Below are 17,846 nucleotides of genomic sequence, written 5' to 3' on the forward strand. Positions count from 1 at the left end.
TTCATTTGGTTCTATGTTTCTGTTGCTTAAATGAGCCTATTTGTCTTCAGGATTGTATTAGACTACTAAACAGCCTTAAACAGCTGTGTTTTTTTGTGTGACTATATAGTGAAATGTATGAATTCTATTGTGCCTTGTTAATGCAACACTGATAAATTGCCAATTTATAATTTAGTACACTGAAAAGTGAGCTGTACTTTTGGCTGTACTACTGTTTTATATGGCAGCACTGATTAATCTATATAATGTATTGGGTGTTATTGTATGTTTGGGATAGAACATTTCTACTGTATCATGTTTTTTTTTAGTAATTTTAACCTTCATAAGGTTTTCTTGCCAGCTGAGGATTGTATGCGGAAAATTCATTTTTTTTGGTCAATAAACTCTGGAACATTTTGCATTTTTGAGTCTGGAAATTGTAAAACCCTTTTGCAATTAATAAACAGCAGTTTACATTAATATAGCGCCTTTCCCCATCGGAAGAATGTCTCAAAGAATGTCACAACTTCTTGGGGTGCTTCGACTCATAGCAGAATATTTCCTCCAATTTATCAATGTCCTATTTGGGGGGAGGTAAGTGAATGCAAAACTTGGCAATAGAAAATGAGCCCAGGTTACAGCTCCTGGTGTCTACAGACCCCTCTTCTGGCTATGCTTGTGTGTGGCAGATAGGTAGGGAGAAGGTGTCCAGGCTGTGTTGCCCTCCAGAGCTGATTAACTTGCTGATACTAAAGCGAAGCATTGCTACTTAGGTCGGGTAACACAGGGCAACTATTGAACTGAACCCTAGGAAAACAAGAGACCAGTATCTCCCAGTCAATCAGCCCCAAATTAAAACGATCATTTTAGAATTTACCACAGATCTGGATAGTTACACCCTGGCCACTTTGAAGTTTCAGAGCAATGTTGGGAGAGGGTGTGGTGTGGTTGCCACTGTTGCTCACATCTCATTTTGTGGGGCACGATGAAAGCGATCAGGAACAATACTGGTTGTCCAATTTGCTGCGATCATCTATGCTTTTTGCTGGCGGCACCAGTTGAAATCCATTTTAACCCAGAGAGATCTCCTCCTTGTGGCCAGAGGGATGTATTTCTGTCTGTGTCCAAATTGGCTTGTGCGTTTGCTTACAAAATTACACAGTCCCTTCACTTAACTGTAAAATCATGTAAAGCATTTTGAGACTGTGAAAGGCCCTATAACAAATGGAAAGATTTAGTTAGATGCTTAGGAGCCAGAAGGTAGCTTGAACATGCACATTTTTTGGGTAGCTTCTCTCTGTCCCTGACCACCTCAGAGACCTGAATGAGTTCTTGCTTTGTTGTCTACTCATCTCACTTCAGGTTGCTCCACAACTTACCTGTGGACATGTTGAAAATCTGAAGTTCACCCTCTTTCAGTCTCGCACACTTGAGATGCTACCCAATGGCCCAAGGCCAATTTTCTTGACCTCCTGATAACTCTGCTTCATTTATGTCTTTATCCGTATGTGCGTTGTACCCAATCTTGGTATGTATTTTATATTGAAATGTCAAATCTTGCAGTGATTATTAGATTTCATAAAATGTTAATCTTCAAACCTCTCTTTCCTCCCACATTGTTTTGAGCTGTGTTGATTTTTTAAAATATATTTTTGGATGTGATAAAGAAATTTGGAGGGGGGATTTGGGAAGAGAAATTTACTTGTTTTTTAAAAAAAAACTTGCTAAATTCCTATTTCAAGAGAGATTTTGAAATAAAAGGAAATGGTCTTGAGGTGTTGCCGTGTTGTGAAATTTCCTGAACACAGCAGAGGGCTCCCGACAAGGAATCCGGCCTAACTTTCCTGGGTTAAATATTAATGATAATAACCCTTGCATTTGATATAGTGACTTATCATGTCTTTGAGAATATACTGTAAAGTGAATTGACTATTTTGTGGCCAAAACGCAGCAGTCAATTGCGCACAGCAGTGTCCCACAAACAGTTGTTGATTGATTGACCAAATTATGATCATTTTTATTGAGGGATTATTTTTATCCCCAGAAAAGCGATCCGTCAATTGACTAACATCCAGATTCCTACTTACTGCTGTGTAAATGGAGGTGTGTGGAGTAAGGAAATTATGTAACGTTTTGCTCTGCCCGGGAATCGAACCCGGGTCCTCTTGCTGGAGGCTAACCAGCTAAAACCACATAGCTGCCATTGACAGCATTGCCTGGCAAGCTTTCCTGCTGCTTGTCCAGCTAGGACCACCTTGTCCTTTGGGGCTTGGGCTTGCAGGGTTAACAGAAGCTGAATGTGAAGAATCTGTGCTCCAAGTGACTGGTCTGCCCTGCGAAGTCCTGGCTGCCTGGGCTGCCATCAGCAGTGTCCTGGACTACTGAAAACCTGCCTGGCTCAGGAACTGGACGACTGAGTCCATTCTGTCGCCAAACCTGTTACTCCAAGGAGATCCCACTTATTTCACCCCCCCACCCCAAGGAGGACAGTGACTAGTGGGACGTTTGACAGCTGACAAGCGCAGGTTTGAGCCCTCACTAGATAGATAGTAGGTACCAGGAACTCCCTGCGAGTGTCCCGATGAGCATCTCAGCATGAGAGCATTGCCACATCTTCCTGGCTGCAGCTCGGGCACACATCCCTTCCCATTGAGCAAAGATTCCCATTGGAGGTGGAAAGCTTGAGCAGCAACTACTCTCTAATACAAACCAATCAAGGTGGATTCCAAGCCCTGAATATATGAATACAGGTTCATGAACTCAGACATCCAAGTAACGCCTTCCAGCAACTGTTGTCCCAAGCCTCTGAGTTTCCTTGTTAACTATCTAACGGAAATCTGCCTTCAGTGTGATGGGGGGACCTTTACAGGACAGTTTGTGACATGCCAGCCACATTGATGTTCTCGAGATCCAAGTCCAATTCTGCTTACTCAGCACCAGCTGCTCAATTCAGGATATCCTGCCCTGGGCAAATAGACATAGCTGCTGTGAAACCAACTCCGCCTCCAGGATGCTCAGTGGTAGGTCAGTCAGTGTAGGCCGGTGCCCTCCCTCTCTGCAGGCACTTGTTTACCACAAATCCACCTCAGGGCTTGATCCTGGACTTCACAAATGGGCAGGAGGAAGTCTCTCCGCTGCATCTTCAGGAACTCAAAACCATATAGAACTGTTTGCACACAGGTATTTTATGCTACAAGCTTGTCCTGCATTGGGGCCTTGCTGTCCTTGAAGAGAGACGAGCACAACCATAAAAGTTGGACAATGAGTCCCAATTGCTTCACAATATTTACTGTCGGGTGCAGTGACTTGTTCCTCCAGCCACAAAGCAGAATGAGTTAATAGAGTAAACCAATGTACACTTCTTTTCCCATTAAGTTCTCACCCACCCGGTTGGCCCAATAAGTGTGACTGACAATTTCAGCTCCGCCATTGTGGTTTCCAGCTGTAAGGGTCATTGGGTTGGGTTTAGCCGGCATTCTGCAAATGCTGTAGTGAAACCTTATTGGAACTAACAATTTGGAGCATTAGCGAGAATGAAGATTGCGGGCGCCTGGGGCTTAGGGTCAAACCACTTGCGCTGAGGTAAGAGCAGGGGCTTATTTGCTTATTAAGCACTCTGGGACGCTACCCCCCATGAAGGGCGCCATATAAATGGAAGTTGTTGTTATTCACACCTGAAACAAGTTGGTGGTTACTGATTGAAATTCTTTGTTTTTTTTACACAGATTCAATGTGATTATCGCAGCGTGTTATATGCAACATCACATTTTTTCACCCCCTAGATTTGCTCTTGGAATGAGGTTATGCTTAATAAAAAGATTTCATTTTGATAACTCAGGTGTTTTTTCTAATCTAGTCCAAGGGATGGCACATTCCCACATGGGATGGTAACCCCACACCTCTGAGCTTCTAGTGTTAACTAGAAATTGGTCATTCATTTCATGGCTGCTTGTGGGATATTGCTGTGTGCAAATTGGCTACCACGTTCTCCTACAATATACACAGACACTACACGTCACAATAAAATCCTGTGAAGCACTTTGAGATATGTTGACCACGTGTTAATCCACTGTAACAAATGCAAGGATTATTATTATTATTGATTATTATTGCTAATAAAATAACTACATTGGTCTGAGGAATGGAGAGTCATATTTTTTTTGGTCAGCCAGGTGTCTGACACTTGCAGAAACCCATCACTATCTTTAAGAGTATCCAAACCACGCTGAGAATTCAATGCTCCCACCCACACATGGAAATCCCTGAGAAAGATTGTTGGAATGGAATATGCACTCTCTCCCTGGAGGGACACACTCCGCTTACCTAATCCTGGGAAGTATTAGGCGCAGGTTGGCAAGAGCCAAGGCTTGGGGACCCCAGAGTGGGCTGTGCATTGGGGTAACTGCTGAAGTCTAACCAGCTAAAATGCATAGCTTGCCATGGATAGCACTGACTGGCAAGCTTTCCTGCTACTTGTCCAGCTGGGACCACCCTAACCATTATGTCTTTGGCTTGCAGAGTTAACAGGAGCTGAGTAGGATGATTCCCTGCCCCAAGTTACTGATCTGCTCTGCCGGACCTGCCAGTGAGTCAGACTGGCTGTGCTGGAGTACTGTGGAACTGCCTGGCTCAGGAACTATACTACCAAGACTGCCATAGAGGGCTGGCTTGATTCCGAGACTCTGTTGCCAAACAAGTGAGTTCAGTCCAAGGAGGCCCCACTTACCCCCCCCCCCCCCACCGAGGATCGTGTGGAGACTGTAGTCGTTGCCTTGCCTCTACTATAAGATTAATAATCCTTGCATTTGGAAGTTATCTGGCCAACTGAGAGGAGAGATGTTCCCTGAGCTTCACTAGTGCCCCCTGATGGACGTTTAGAGTAATACTGGTGGAGAAAGCCTGAGAGCTGGGGCACTGTGCTCTCAGCTGCAGTTTGTGCATGACTTTGGGGAAGAATAATAGTCTGTCTTACTCACAAATGAAAACATTACACTAAAGAGGATTTGAGCTAAGCCATTAGCGGTTGAATTCCAATTATAATGAATAAACATGACTCATGTTTTCCCCTCCAGCTAAAAATTCTTCACAAGCATGGAAAATGCACAACATTCTAGTAAGTCGTATTAAGACCAATCCCTTTCTTTCATTAGCAGAAGAAAAATTTCGGGTTTTAAAATCTCCTTCCCAGTTTGTGCTCAACACCAATCTTGTATTTTTGTAGCACTCTTACTGGTGGGTCAGAAGGTTATGGGTTGAAGCCACATTAACTTAGTGACAAGTTAAGACAGGAATGAGTTATCAGGAGTTTACTGTATTCTTCCAGAAACATCAACACAAAAGGCAACTTTTTGGTTTCTGTTAGTTTCTGTGCTGTGCACAATTGCCTGCTGGGTTTTGCCGACAAAATATACAGTCAATTCACTTTACAATATATAATGATCTCTAAGACATGATAAGGCATTACATCAAATGCAAGGATTATTATATCACATTTAACCTGTGGCTGAAATAAGTTGAGTTGCATTGTCAGGGTGACATTTTCATGAGAGGTTTGGATTTATTTTGTGTTCCTTGCATTCCTTTTATTGTATTTTCCTGGTTGAGGGAGCCGAGGTGTTGCTGTAGTAACATCTCCCTCTGTCAACTCTTTTCTCTCTCTCAAGGCCTCGCTTTTCTGTGCGCTTACGACGCAATCTTCACTACTTCCCTTTCAACATTCAGCCTTAGCTGAAAAATATTCAGTCCTCCCAATATCCGTTCACCTGGTACCTCCTCTCCCATCCTTTTGTCTTCAAAATAATCCCTTTAGAAACTAAATTAATTTGGTCACTCAAACCACAACTGTTTGTGGGACACTGCTGTGCGCAATTGGCTGCCATGCCTACAAAATATACAGTCAATTCATATTACAGTATATTCTGTGAAGTGCTTTGAAATGTCTTGAAGACGTGATAAGGCGCTATATCAGTGCAAGGATTATTATTATTTAAACTCTTAAAAACATAAACCTTTGACCATGTTTTTTGTCAACACCCTCAAACTTTCATTCCCCTCTTTTCTGCTTTGTGATCCCACTTTGTCTTTGTGAAGCATTCAAGACATTTAACCTTATGTGAAAGGTAATATAAGTTATGTGGATAAAAAAAATGCAATAACAGAAAGTTAGGAGGCATTGTAAATTGTTTAGATGGGAGCAGGAATTTACGAAGGGACAGATTAAATGATTGGGCAAAATTGTGGCAGATGGAATTCTATGGTGGAAGTGTGAGATCATCCACTATGGATCCAAAAATAGTAAAATAGAATATTTTCTAAATGGTGAGAAACTGTGGAGGAGCAAAGGGATTTGAGTGTCCACGTACAGAAATCACTAAAAACAAGCTAACAGGTACAAACGTTATCAAAAAGGCTGATGGGATGTTGGTCTTTGCCTCAAGGGGGCAACAACAACAACAAGATTCCATTTATAGAGTGCCTTTCACGTCGGGAGGACGTCCCAAGGCGCTGGACAGTTGGGTCAGGACCCGAGCAGGGGGGAAATGGTCAGGGTGAGGGGAGGGAAAGGAGGGAGCGAGCGAGGAGGAGGTAGAGAGTCGAGAGGGGAGCTGAAGGCACGGTCAAAGAGAAAGGTCTTGAGACCGGCCTTGAAGGAGGAAAGGGAGGAGACAAGGCGAAGGCACTGGGGGATGGAGTTCTAGAGCCTCGGGGCTGAGAGGCTGAAGGCCCGACCACTGATGGTAGGGCGGTTGGGGCGGGGGATGTGGAGCAGACCGGAGCCAGAGGAACGGAGGGTACGGGCAGGTAAGTAGGGGGATAGTAGGTCGGAGAGGTAGGAGGGAGCAAGGCCGTGAATGGCCTTGTAGGTGAGGGTGAGAATCTTGAATTCGATCCTCTGGGGGATGGGGAGCCAGTGGAGGCGAGTGAGGGTGGGAGTGATGTGGTCGGGAAGTCTGGTGCGGGACAGTACACGAGCTGCAGAGTTCTGAATGACCTGCAGTGTGGAGGGAGGTGCCGGGAAGGCCGACGCGGAGAGAGTTCCCATAGTCCAGCCTTGAGGTGATAAAGGCGTGGACCAGAGTTTCAGCAGCGTGAGGGGTGAGGTAGTGCCGTAGTCTGGCGATGTTTCAGAGGTGATGGAAGGCGGTGCCAGTTGTGGCGCGGATATGAGGAAGAAAGGACAACTCAGAGTCGAACAGAACGCCGAGGTTCCTGACGGCTTTGAGAGGTGGAGAGTGCAGCCTTGGATGCTGATGCTGTCAGCGCCTGAGGTGCGGAGGCGCTGACGTGAGCCAATCAGGAGGGCCTCAGTTTTGCGCACGTTGAGCTGAAGAAAGTTGTCTCTCGTCCAGGACTCGATGTCGGACAGACAGCCGTCAGGACATCGGGGGTCGTGGAGTTGAGGGTAGAGGAGGAAAGGTAGAGTTGGGTGTCGTCTGCATACATGTGGAAGTTAACCCCATGTCTGCGGATGATGTCACCGAGGGGGAGCACATAGAGGGTGAAGAGGAGGGGACCGAGGACAGAGCCCTGAGGGACACCGCACGAGACAGTGCAGGGGCCGGAGGAAAATCCATTTGTGGAAACAAAATGAAGATGGTGGGAGAGGTACGACCTAAACCACTCAAGGACAGGGCCTTGAAGGTTGAGGTGGGAGGACAAGCGGTGGAGGAGGATAGCGTGGTCGACCGTATCGAATGCTGCCGATAGGTCGAGGAGGACAAGGAGGCAGAGGGAGCCCTGGTTGCAGATGGTCAAGATGTCATTGGTGACCTTGACCAGGGCGGTTTCTGTGCTATGGGCAGCACGAAAACCCGACTGAAAGGGTTTGAATAATAATAAATAATAATAATAATCCTTGCATTTGATATAGCGCTTTTCACGTCAGGAGGACGTCCCAAAGCGCTTCACAGAACACACTGTAAAGTGAATTGACTGTATATTTGTGGGCGAACGCGGCAGCCAATTGCGCACAGCAATGTCCCACAAACAGTCGTAGATTGAAAATGACCAATTTAATTATTGTTTTTGTTTTTTGGAGGGATTATTATTAGGCGTGTGGAGTAAGGAAACTTGCCCAAGGTTTCGCCCTGCCTGGAATTGAACTCAGGTCTCTCACTTGCAAAGCGAGTGCTCTAACCACTGAGCTACAGGACTCCACAAATAATGCATGGGTGGAGAGGAAAGAGCGCAGCTGGGAGGCGACAACTCTTTCAAGGACCTTGAGGAAAGGAGAGGAAATGTTACTTCAACTATATAGAGCCTTTATCAGACCAATCGCACCTCAGGAAGAATATATTGGCTCTGGAGGGGTTGCAATGCAGATTCACCAAAATGATGCCAGGGCTTAAAAGGTTGAATTATGTATTCCTTTGGATTTAGAAGGTTGAGGGGTGATCTAATTAAAGTTTTTAAAATGATAAAAGCATTCCATAGGGTAGATACAGAGAAATTATTTCCTATGTTGGGGGAATCAAGAATAAGGGGCATCATCTTAAAATTAGAGCTAGGCCATTTAGGAGTGAAATCAGGAGGTAGTTTTTCACCCAAAGTGTAGTGGAAATCTGGAACTCTCTCCACCAAAAGGCTGTGGATGTTGGATCCACTCAATTTTTCAAGACTGAAGTGCAAAGATATTTGTTAGGTAAGGGTCTGAAGGGATATGGGGCTAGGGCGGGTAACTGGAGTTGAGGTACAGATCTTATAGAATAGCGGAACAGACTCAAGGGGCTGAATGGCCTTCTCCTGTTCATATGAGCGCTCCAACCAAGAAGCTACAGGACTCCACAGGTGGTAGAAAGTGTGAACCTTACATTTGAGATCTCACTGTTCAGAGTTTATTGTTTACAAAAAATCTACAACTTGCTAATAGCTTTGCAAATTGTGTTGAGTTTGAGAGGATAGTCGTCCATTGCCTACACTCTCCCCCCCCACCCCACCATCCCCATCTAATAGTCCATTGTGCCGAATTCTCATTTACATTACATTACTTACCCATTCGTCAGGAGCTGTGCTGCCTTTTGTACGATAACAAGCATTGGATCTTGAAGGGCCTGGCTTGAGAGGAATAAGACAATACTGTTAATGTAAGAAAGCATCTGAAAGGCACAAAAGCTACATTATTTCAGTTCCACAGGTCTGGTAATCTGAGGCCATCCTTAAACCTTCTAAAGCCATCCGAATATGACACCGGAAAACGGAGATAAGAAAAATGAACTGAGGCGCAGATAAATAATGCTATGTAATCCTTGATTGCGTTAAGGGTTTTGCTTCATGTTTTCAGTTTTAATACAGTTTCTGCTGTGAATACAAAGACTGTAGTTAAAGCGAATGATACCAGCTTGTCTCTGTTTCAGGCAGTTTCCTCCTCGGGCTTTTCAGCGTGGCTTTGGTTTGCTGGAGGGATTTTTGCTGCTTAAAGCAGAGGTGAACTTGCATGAACTCTATCTCCTCCTTTTCGGTTTTTGACCTTCATGCTGCAGACTTGGATCATTTTGAAGCGATTTTTCAAGGTTTAATGTGGAAACCTTGGAGACCAGCCTCCTCAAGTTAAACTCTTTGATATGCAGATTGTTTTGTGTTGTGCAACCTTTTGCATTCATTTTTTAATCGTATTTACCCACAAAATACACCATCAATGCACTTTGCAACATATTCTGTGAAGCTCTTTGAGATGTCCGTATATTTTGTGGGCGAAATGCAGCAGCGAATTGTACATAGCAGTGTCCCACAAACAGTCGTGCATTGAGGGACCAAATTAAAAAAAAATGTAAGGGATTATTACCCTCAGAAAGCAATCCGTCAATCGATTAACAACTGGGTTCCTACTTACTGCTAGGTAAACAGAGGTATGTGGAGCAAGGAAATTTACCTAAGGTTTCACCCTGCCCGGGAAACGAACCTGGGTCCTCTCGCTTTTGAGGCGAGTGCTCTAACCAATACGCTGCACATGTGTGGATTTATCCGGTTAAACTCCAGCAGTACCTCAATGCAATTTCCAGGGACCCTAAGCTGTCTTTTCCCAAACTATGCCAACACTCTCAGGTAAACAGCATGCATCTCGCTAAGGAGAGAGTACACAATTCATACCAAACAAGCAGAAACTATATGTATTTGGACAATCAGTAGTGTGGAGAACTGTAGTGCATTGGTCAGAGCGCTCGCCTCCCAAGCAAGCAACCTGGATTCGATTCCCGGTCAGGGCAAAACCTTAGGCAAGTTTCCTTACTCCACACGCATCTGTTTACCTCGCAGTAAGTAGGAATCCAGTTGTTAGTCGATTGGCGGATCACTATTCTGGGAGTAATAATCCTTTTAAAAAAAATTGGTCACTCAATCCACGATTGTTTGTGGGACACTGCTGTTCGTAATCGGCTGCCATGTTTCGCCCACACAATATATAATTAATTCACTTTAGAGTATATTCTGTGAAGAGCTTTGAGAAATCTCAAAGATGTGATAAGGTCCTATATCAAATGAAAAAGTTATTATTATTATCGTGTGGTTTGGAGACTCTTTTGGTAATGGGTATCAGATTCCCATCTGTGCAATATATAATGTGTAGAATTAAAACAATGAGTTATCAGGAGAGGGCCACGGAATTCAACCTGTGCTGATTTGAACAAAGAAACAGTGAGAAGGTCTTTAAAATGCAGAGTGGAACGGATGATATAAGCAAGTTATTTCACTTTGATGTCAGAGCCTGAGGATACAAATTCAAAATTAACAAGCCTGAAGGGAGACCAGAGATTAGAGGAAATTTCTTTCCCACAGAGTAGTAGGTATGTTCAATAGACTTTCTCAGCTAAAGAAGTTAATGCTGTTTCTATTAAATCCTTTTTTTAAAAAAAAGGTTGGATGAAAAGCTAGATAATAACAGGACTTAATGTTACGAGGATTAGGGCAGGCATAGAGGATTAGGAGCCTATTTTTTCATTGGAAAATAGGTTGCGAATGGGAGACTTGGCTTTGTGGTTGTTGTCATTGAGATTGGTGTGTGGAGGGGGTGGGGTGTCTCTATACAGCACATCTGTGTACACTTGTAATGAACACACTGTATGTTAAACCCCTTTGCGAGAAGATTAAATAACCTGGGAAGAAGTTTTGGCACTGCAAGTTGTACCCAGTTCGTGGAATCACATTTCTTATGATGTCTAATCATTGAGAGGAAATACATTCATATTTTATGAGCTAGACTACTACAAATAATCCTTGTATTTGACAATTCGTTTTTAGGAACTTTATATCTGATGGCACGGTGACTAGCATAATTTTTGGTCGGTTGAGTGTGTGATACATGCAGAAACCCATCACCATGGTTAGAAGTATCTAAACCAGACTGAGAGTTCCATGAATGCCTGCCTCCTACACATGGAAATTTCCCAGTGTCTGGGATGGAATGTGCACTCTCTCACCCTGCTGACCTTGTTACGGAGAGTATTACATGCAGTTTGGCAAGGTTTCCCAAGGTGTGTTTTGGGATAGCGTAGGAGTTTTACCAGTTAATCTCTGTCCCAGTGACTTCTCTCCCCCTCGAAGTCCAGCTGAGAAGCCAGGCTGGCTGGGCTGTCATCAGCAATGCCCTGAAGTATTTCTCGAGCTCTGTAACACCGGAGTGAGTCAAAGGTATTTGATTCCTTCTATTATGGATTTTTTTTTGATTTGCAGTTCGTGCCATAGACTGATGTAATCACCAGATAAAGCTAATGTCAAACTACAGCCTTTTATACTGTTTATTTTGTGTGTGTGTGTGGGGGGTGGGGGGGGTGGAGGGGGTGTGCGTGAGGGGAGAAGAGGTCACCTCGCTGGGAAGGTAATTTATCTGCCCTGGTATGTACGTGAACAGAACCCTGTGAACAATATATCAGACAGAGCTTTCTGTTCCTGAATGAAACTGGCCAGTTTAAGCCAATATTAATGCAATTTAAAACCTCTACAGAACCTTTGATGCAGTTCTATCCTGTGCTTTGGCAGGCGGTTCAACTTGACCTGCTTTATATGCCAGCTTTGTTTCCTTTTCGAGCATCTCAGGACCCGTGACCCAGTAATACTGAAACCAGGCTGCTGTTGTGTCAGAGTTAAACCGACTGTTGCCTCTTATCAAGTATCTGCGTTTAGTTACTTTATTTCACTCATTTTCTCAATTTTCCTCATTTAGTTTTGCCCATGTCACAAATCCATTTTGCTTCCGCCTACACCCCTCGAATAGATTAATGAGGCAAAATGCCCCCTCGAGTATCTCAATCTTTTGGGTTAGCCTAAAAAAATACACAATCCTAACAACACCAACATGCATTTATACAACAACAATACATTACATTTGTATTGGGCCTTTCATATTGGGAGGATGTCCCAAGGCAGACAGTCAAGGATGTGCATTCAAGCTGGGGGTTGGGATCAGGAGGGGTGCAGGGAGTGAGGATGAGGGTAGAAGTGTGACCAAAGGCACGGTCGAAGAGGAGGGACTTGAGACAGGCCTTGAAGGAGGCAAGGGAGGGAGCGAGATGAAGGGACTGGGGGACTTCCAAAGGTCCTTCACGTGGGGTTAGGATCCTGAAAAGCGCTTAACCGTGGTGGAGCTTGTTGCCGAGGACGGGAGAGGTGCCAAAGGCATGGACAAAGAGGAAGATCTTCAGGTTTTATCTTAAGATGGGCAAGGAGAAGGCAAGGTGGAGGCGAGGGAATGAGGCAGAGAGTTCCAGAGTTTTGAGGAGTTGTTCCTGAAGGCACGGTCGCTGATGGTGGAGCAAAGGGGACGAGGGCTGACAGACACTTTATAATATATCCTGTGAAGCACTTTGAAATACCCTCCTGGCGTGAAAGGCCCTATATCAAATGTGGGGATTAAACTTCAAATCCAGCTACTCTTCATAACACTTAACATTAACAGCTACCTAAAACACTCCTATCCTCCACACTTCAGCCTTTCCACATCTCCGCCACATTGCCTGCTTCTCCCATTGCCTCTCACCGCAACCTACTGAGACCCTGATCCACGCTTTCATTATGTCCCGGCTTTACTACGCCAACTGCCTGCTCACTGGTCTTCCCAACTCTTCCCTCCACAAACTGCAGATTATTCAGAACTCTGCCGCTCATGTCCTCTCCCGCACCAACTCCGGGAACCTATCACCCCCGTTCTTGCCCGGCTTCACTGGTTCCCCATCCCTCAGAGAATTGAGTCCAAAGCCCTTGTGCTTAACTTCAAGGCCCTCCATGGTCTTGCTCCCCCCTACGTCTCTGACCTCCTAACCCCATTATCAGCCTGTCCACTCAAACTCCCCCTCCTTCCCACCCTGCTCATTGATCCCCATCACCTTCATGAGGTGCTTTGATATATTCACCCTATTTGAAAAGCCCTATATAAGCGCAAGTTTCTTTTATCTCACGTCTGAAGCTTTCATCCATGTCCTTCCTCACGGCGTAGGCAGGCAAGTTATTCTGACAAACCACCAACACTCACCATTCAACTGGCTGTTAGGAGTTACACAAGACCCAGAAGCGTACCTAAAATCCTCCTCCCCTCTCTCAGGGTGACATACCCTACCTGCCCTCTGCATTCTCAGACAGCACCTGCTCAGCAGGCTCTTGTTATGCTGTGACACATTTTCACATTTTCCTCTTTGTATTAGAATTGGCCGTCTGCTTTAGAACAGAATGCTGATTTCTGCTCAACTGTTGAATTTGAAATTGACAAGTTAGTGCCATGAAATTGACGTGAAATTGACGAGGTCATGAGTAGCCCTTCTGCCATTCACAGAGTACAGGCACTACAGCTGGCTGAAACCACGATTGCATAAAAAAAAGCGTTTCAAAAAATCTTAGGCCTGATATCCACCGTAAACAACAAGTGCTTGGATTTATACAGCTGCTTTCGCGTAAGATTGCGTTTCAGGGAACTAACCATTCGGCAGTAAAATTTAAGGTAGTGCGCAATTGTGAAAATTCTTAAATTCAATCTGAATTTGGGAGCTGTTTTTCTGCGGTTCTCAAAATGAAAAGGTAAGGTAATAATAAATAATAATAATAATCCTTGCATTTGATCACGCCTTATCACATTGTTGAGATGTCTCAAAGCGCTTCACAGAATATACTGTGAAGTGGATTGACTGTGTATTTTGTGGGCGAAATGCAAAAAAAAGGTAAAATCCAGAGAACAAACTTTATTGTTCATGAAGGATGCAAAGTTTTAGAAGTGTAAAAAAGTTTTAATTTGGTATTCACTTCATGACAGAGCACTATAAATAATGGTTACTCTTTGTTTCCGAAGATGGTCTTTCGCCCAACGTGAACAGATGGGATGTGTGAATTTGTTTATAGTGTAGAAGCTGCTGCCCACACAGCAACTGCACTCAGGTAGCAAACCGTGTAACCTGGTGACAAGGAGTATCTGAGAAGACCAGACCGTTTGCTAACAGCATGGCAGAAACCATCCCTCCCGGAAAGTGATCCAATTGACGAACAATCGGGTTCCTACTTGCTGCTGGGTAAACAGAGGCATTTGGTGTAAAGAGTCCTGTAGCTCAGTAGTTAGAGCAATCACCTCGCAAGCGAGAGACCAGGGTTCGATTCCCGGCAAGATGAAATGTTGGGCAAGTTTCCTTACTCCACACACCCCTGTTTTCCTAGCAGTAAGTAGGAACCCGGTTGTTAGTCGATTGGCAGATCGCTTTTCCGGGAGTTAAAATAAAAACAATAATAATTTGGTCATTCAATCCATGACTGTTTGTGGCACACTGCTGTGCGCCATTGGCTGTCGCGTTTCGGCCATAAAATATACAGTCAATTCACTTTACAGAATATTCTGTGAAGACATTATTATAAGGCGCGATATCAAAGGCAAGTATTATTATAAACTTGCCTAAGGTTTTGTCCTGCCTGGGAATCGATCCCAGGTCCTTTTGTGAGCACGCTAATCACAATGCTATGGGACTCGTATGCAGAGCACTAGACCTGGCTTCAATCGACCAGGGATTAGCACAGTCTCAAATGCCATTGTGCTCGGCTAGCCTGTGGGCACTAGGTAGGGCACTGATTTACAATGTGGAGAATCATTCAACAGGCAAATCCATTTTTTCCTCTAATGAGTATCTTTTGTCAGCAAATATAATCGTGTACCATGGAAAAGCATAGCGATTTTCAGCCCGGAAGAAGCCATTTGACTCATTAGGTCTGTGTCACTGCTACCTGTTCCTTTCCAAATTTTCTCAGTTAACAAGCTGAACAATATCAGAGCTGGTGAATGTAGGGACCAGTCTTCCTAGATCAGGCTAGACTCGGAGTAACACTGATGACTCTGCTGAAACATATATAGTTTCAGTGTTGGATTAGTGTTGGTTGCAGCGTAACCACAATCGACAAGAACATTACCTCAAAGGGGGCAATCCAGGCCACACACCACAAGCACCAAATAGCTTCAAATATTCTTCCTGCACAGCCTTATATAAAGTATTTGAAACTCTTCATTGTTTATACTGGGCTCTTGTATCTGGCTGGTATCCCACACACAGTGCTTGTTAAACTACCAAACGCAACTGAGATACTCTATAAAACTAAGTAAGTCAGTGCCTGGCCAAGATTCACTGGCCTTCAAATTTGAACACAGTGGATACTCATAATACAAACAGTGCAGTGCTGGGTCCTACAGTACTGTAGTCTTATATCCAAGCCCATTTTTTTAATATTGAACTGGGTCTAAAGGATTTTGGTGGGACACTTGGGTGGGATGTAGCTAAACTCAATCTTGGCTTCCCAGATTGATGTAATGCATCTTACGATATTTTGATAGGTGCTTGTTTTTATTTCTGAGAGGTTACCATTTATTTTCTTTACGTGAACTCTCCAGCATATTTGAAGGTAGTGTCTTTCCTATCGTTTATGGTGCACAGAGAAAATTAGTTCCAGCAGAAAAAAACATTTGGTGAAGACACTTGGAATCAAATCATAACCCATTCACGCAGTTCAAGAATGGGTTATAGATCGTGTAGCATGCCAACAGAAGCTGTAAAGTATGTCACACTTGTGTGACTCATGATAGCTTGAAATTATGCCAGGATGTATTTGAATAATAATAATCCTTGCATTTGAATATAGCGCCATATCATGTTATTGAGTCATATCAAAGCACAGGATTTTTCAGAGTGTAGCATGCAGAGATGTATTTGTAGGCAAATGTAGTAGCTAATTTGATTTTCATAGAATCATAGTCTATTTGGTCATCTTTTACCCCCCCAAACCACATCAGCTCGGCTATCTAGCAAGGTGTTAAATGCTTTAAGATGTCTTCCCGATGTTAAAAATGCTAAATACATGTTTATTGTATTGGTGTTCTATTGTAATGCAATCTTAAGCATTACATTGGAAATGTACCACAAATTATATGTACAGGTTTATATATAAAATTGCATTCCAATCATTTATAAGAGCACAGGGCTGAAAAGAAAAAGTTTCTCTGAGAATCTTATCAAAAATCTTCCAGAGAAATTCATTTTTCACTGTTTGGGGGATCTGTTGTGTATATTTGCTTACAAATACTACACTTAACAGCATTTTCATATGAATGAACTATTTACTGTATACAGTTCTGGTCACCACGATATAAAGGGGCTGCCCAGGCCCTAGAAACAGTGCAGAAGAGAGAAATGAGGATGTTTCCCAGTGTTAGAGGAGTGAGCTTTGAGCAACAATTAGACAAGGTAGGGTTCTGGAGAGAAGATGACATTGAGGGAACTGGATGTTAGACATTGGACTCATTTAAAATGCCGCTTGATGCTGTGATGAGGACGTTGAGTGGGTGTTCTGGAAGGATGAGATCAGATAGGCCAAAGGGCCTTCTTCACCCAAACTAATCTTGTGATCTTGTGATTACATAAGAACATAAGAAATAGGAGCAGGAGTAGGCCATTCAGCTCCTCAAGCCTGTCCTGCCATTTAATAAGCTCATTGTTGATCTACTAACCTAATTCCATTTACCCGCCCCATAACCATATCCCTTTAGTTTTTAAAAATTATTATATTATTATATTTTTATTTTTTATGTATTTGCCCAATGCCCTCTTAAAAATGAATATGGATTCAGCTTTGACCACCATTTTTGGTTGGTAATCATTAATATTTTATTAATAACATTTAAATATTTAAGTGAAGATGATCACATTTGTTAATCTACTAATTGGCTGGTGATGCTAAAATCTTGAGCAGATTAAGACTGATAAAGGAAGTTTTTATTTCTAAACTGAAATTAGCATACTTGTTTTTCTACACTGCTTCGAAGCCTCTCTTACAAACATTTGTGGATGGTGACAATCAATTTGAGTCTTTCTAGTTGAAAATGTGGTGTCATCTCCTAACCTCGGTCCTCAACAACACAGGAATGGATTGTTTTGAGACCGATCAGACATGAAGTCACAGGGAAATATGTGAAACAGCTGTTGTGCTCTTTCCAAAATGCCTCTGCTTTTACTGAGAGCACAGCAGACAGAATAATAAACGCTGGCAAGTGAGCTGCAAACAACAATCCTACTCGGCTTTCAGATCATGTCACTAACTCAGTTTACCAATGTCAATGGAAGGTTGTGATGGACTTTATTGCCTTCTGCACACAACCTGGTGGCGACTGGTGGCTAATTGTAGAACACTGTGTTATCCAGATGCTTATGTAATTGGTTTCTTTCTAGAGAATAGGCTCTGTAATAATAATGATAAAATGATTATCCTGGAGTGCAAGGGAGCTAGTTAGCAGTATTTCTTGGTGGGATTTCTTAATTGTTAGATTTCATGTTGACCTGTGCGAGCTACACTCTGGATGTAGAATGCATCTGAGTGAAGCTTCCGCAGGTTGGCATGACGTATTTACTGCACCCATTTGTGAG

The sequence above is a fragment of the Callorhinchus milii genome, unplaced genomic scaffold (assembly GCF_018977255.1).
Source record: "Callorhinchus milii isolate IMCB2004 unplaced genomic scaffold, IMCB_Cmil_1.0 Scaffold79, whole genome shotgun sequence".
NCBI classification, from domain to species: Eukaryota; Metazoa; Chordata; class Chondrichthyes; order Chimaeriformes; family Callorhinchidae; genus Callorhinchus; species Callorhinchus milii.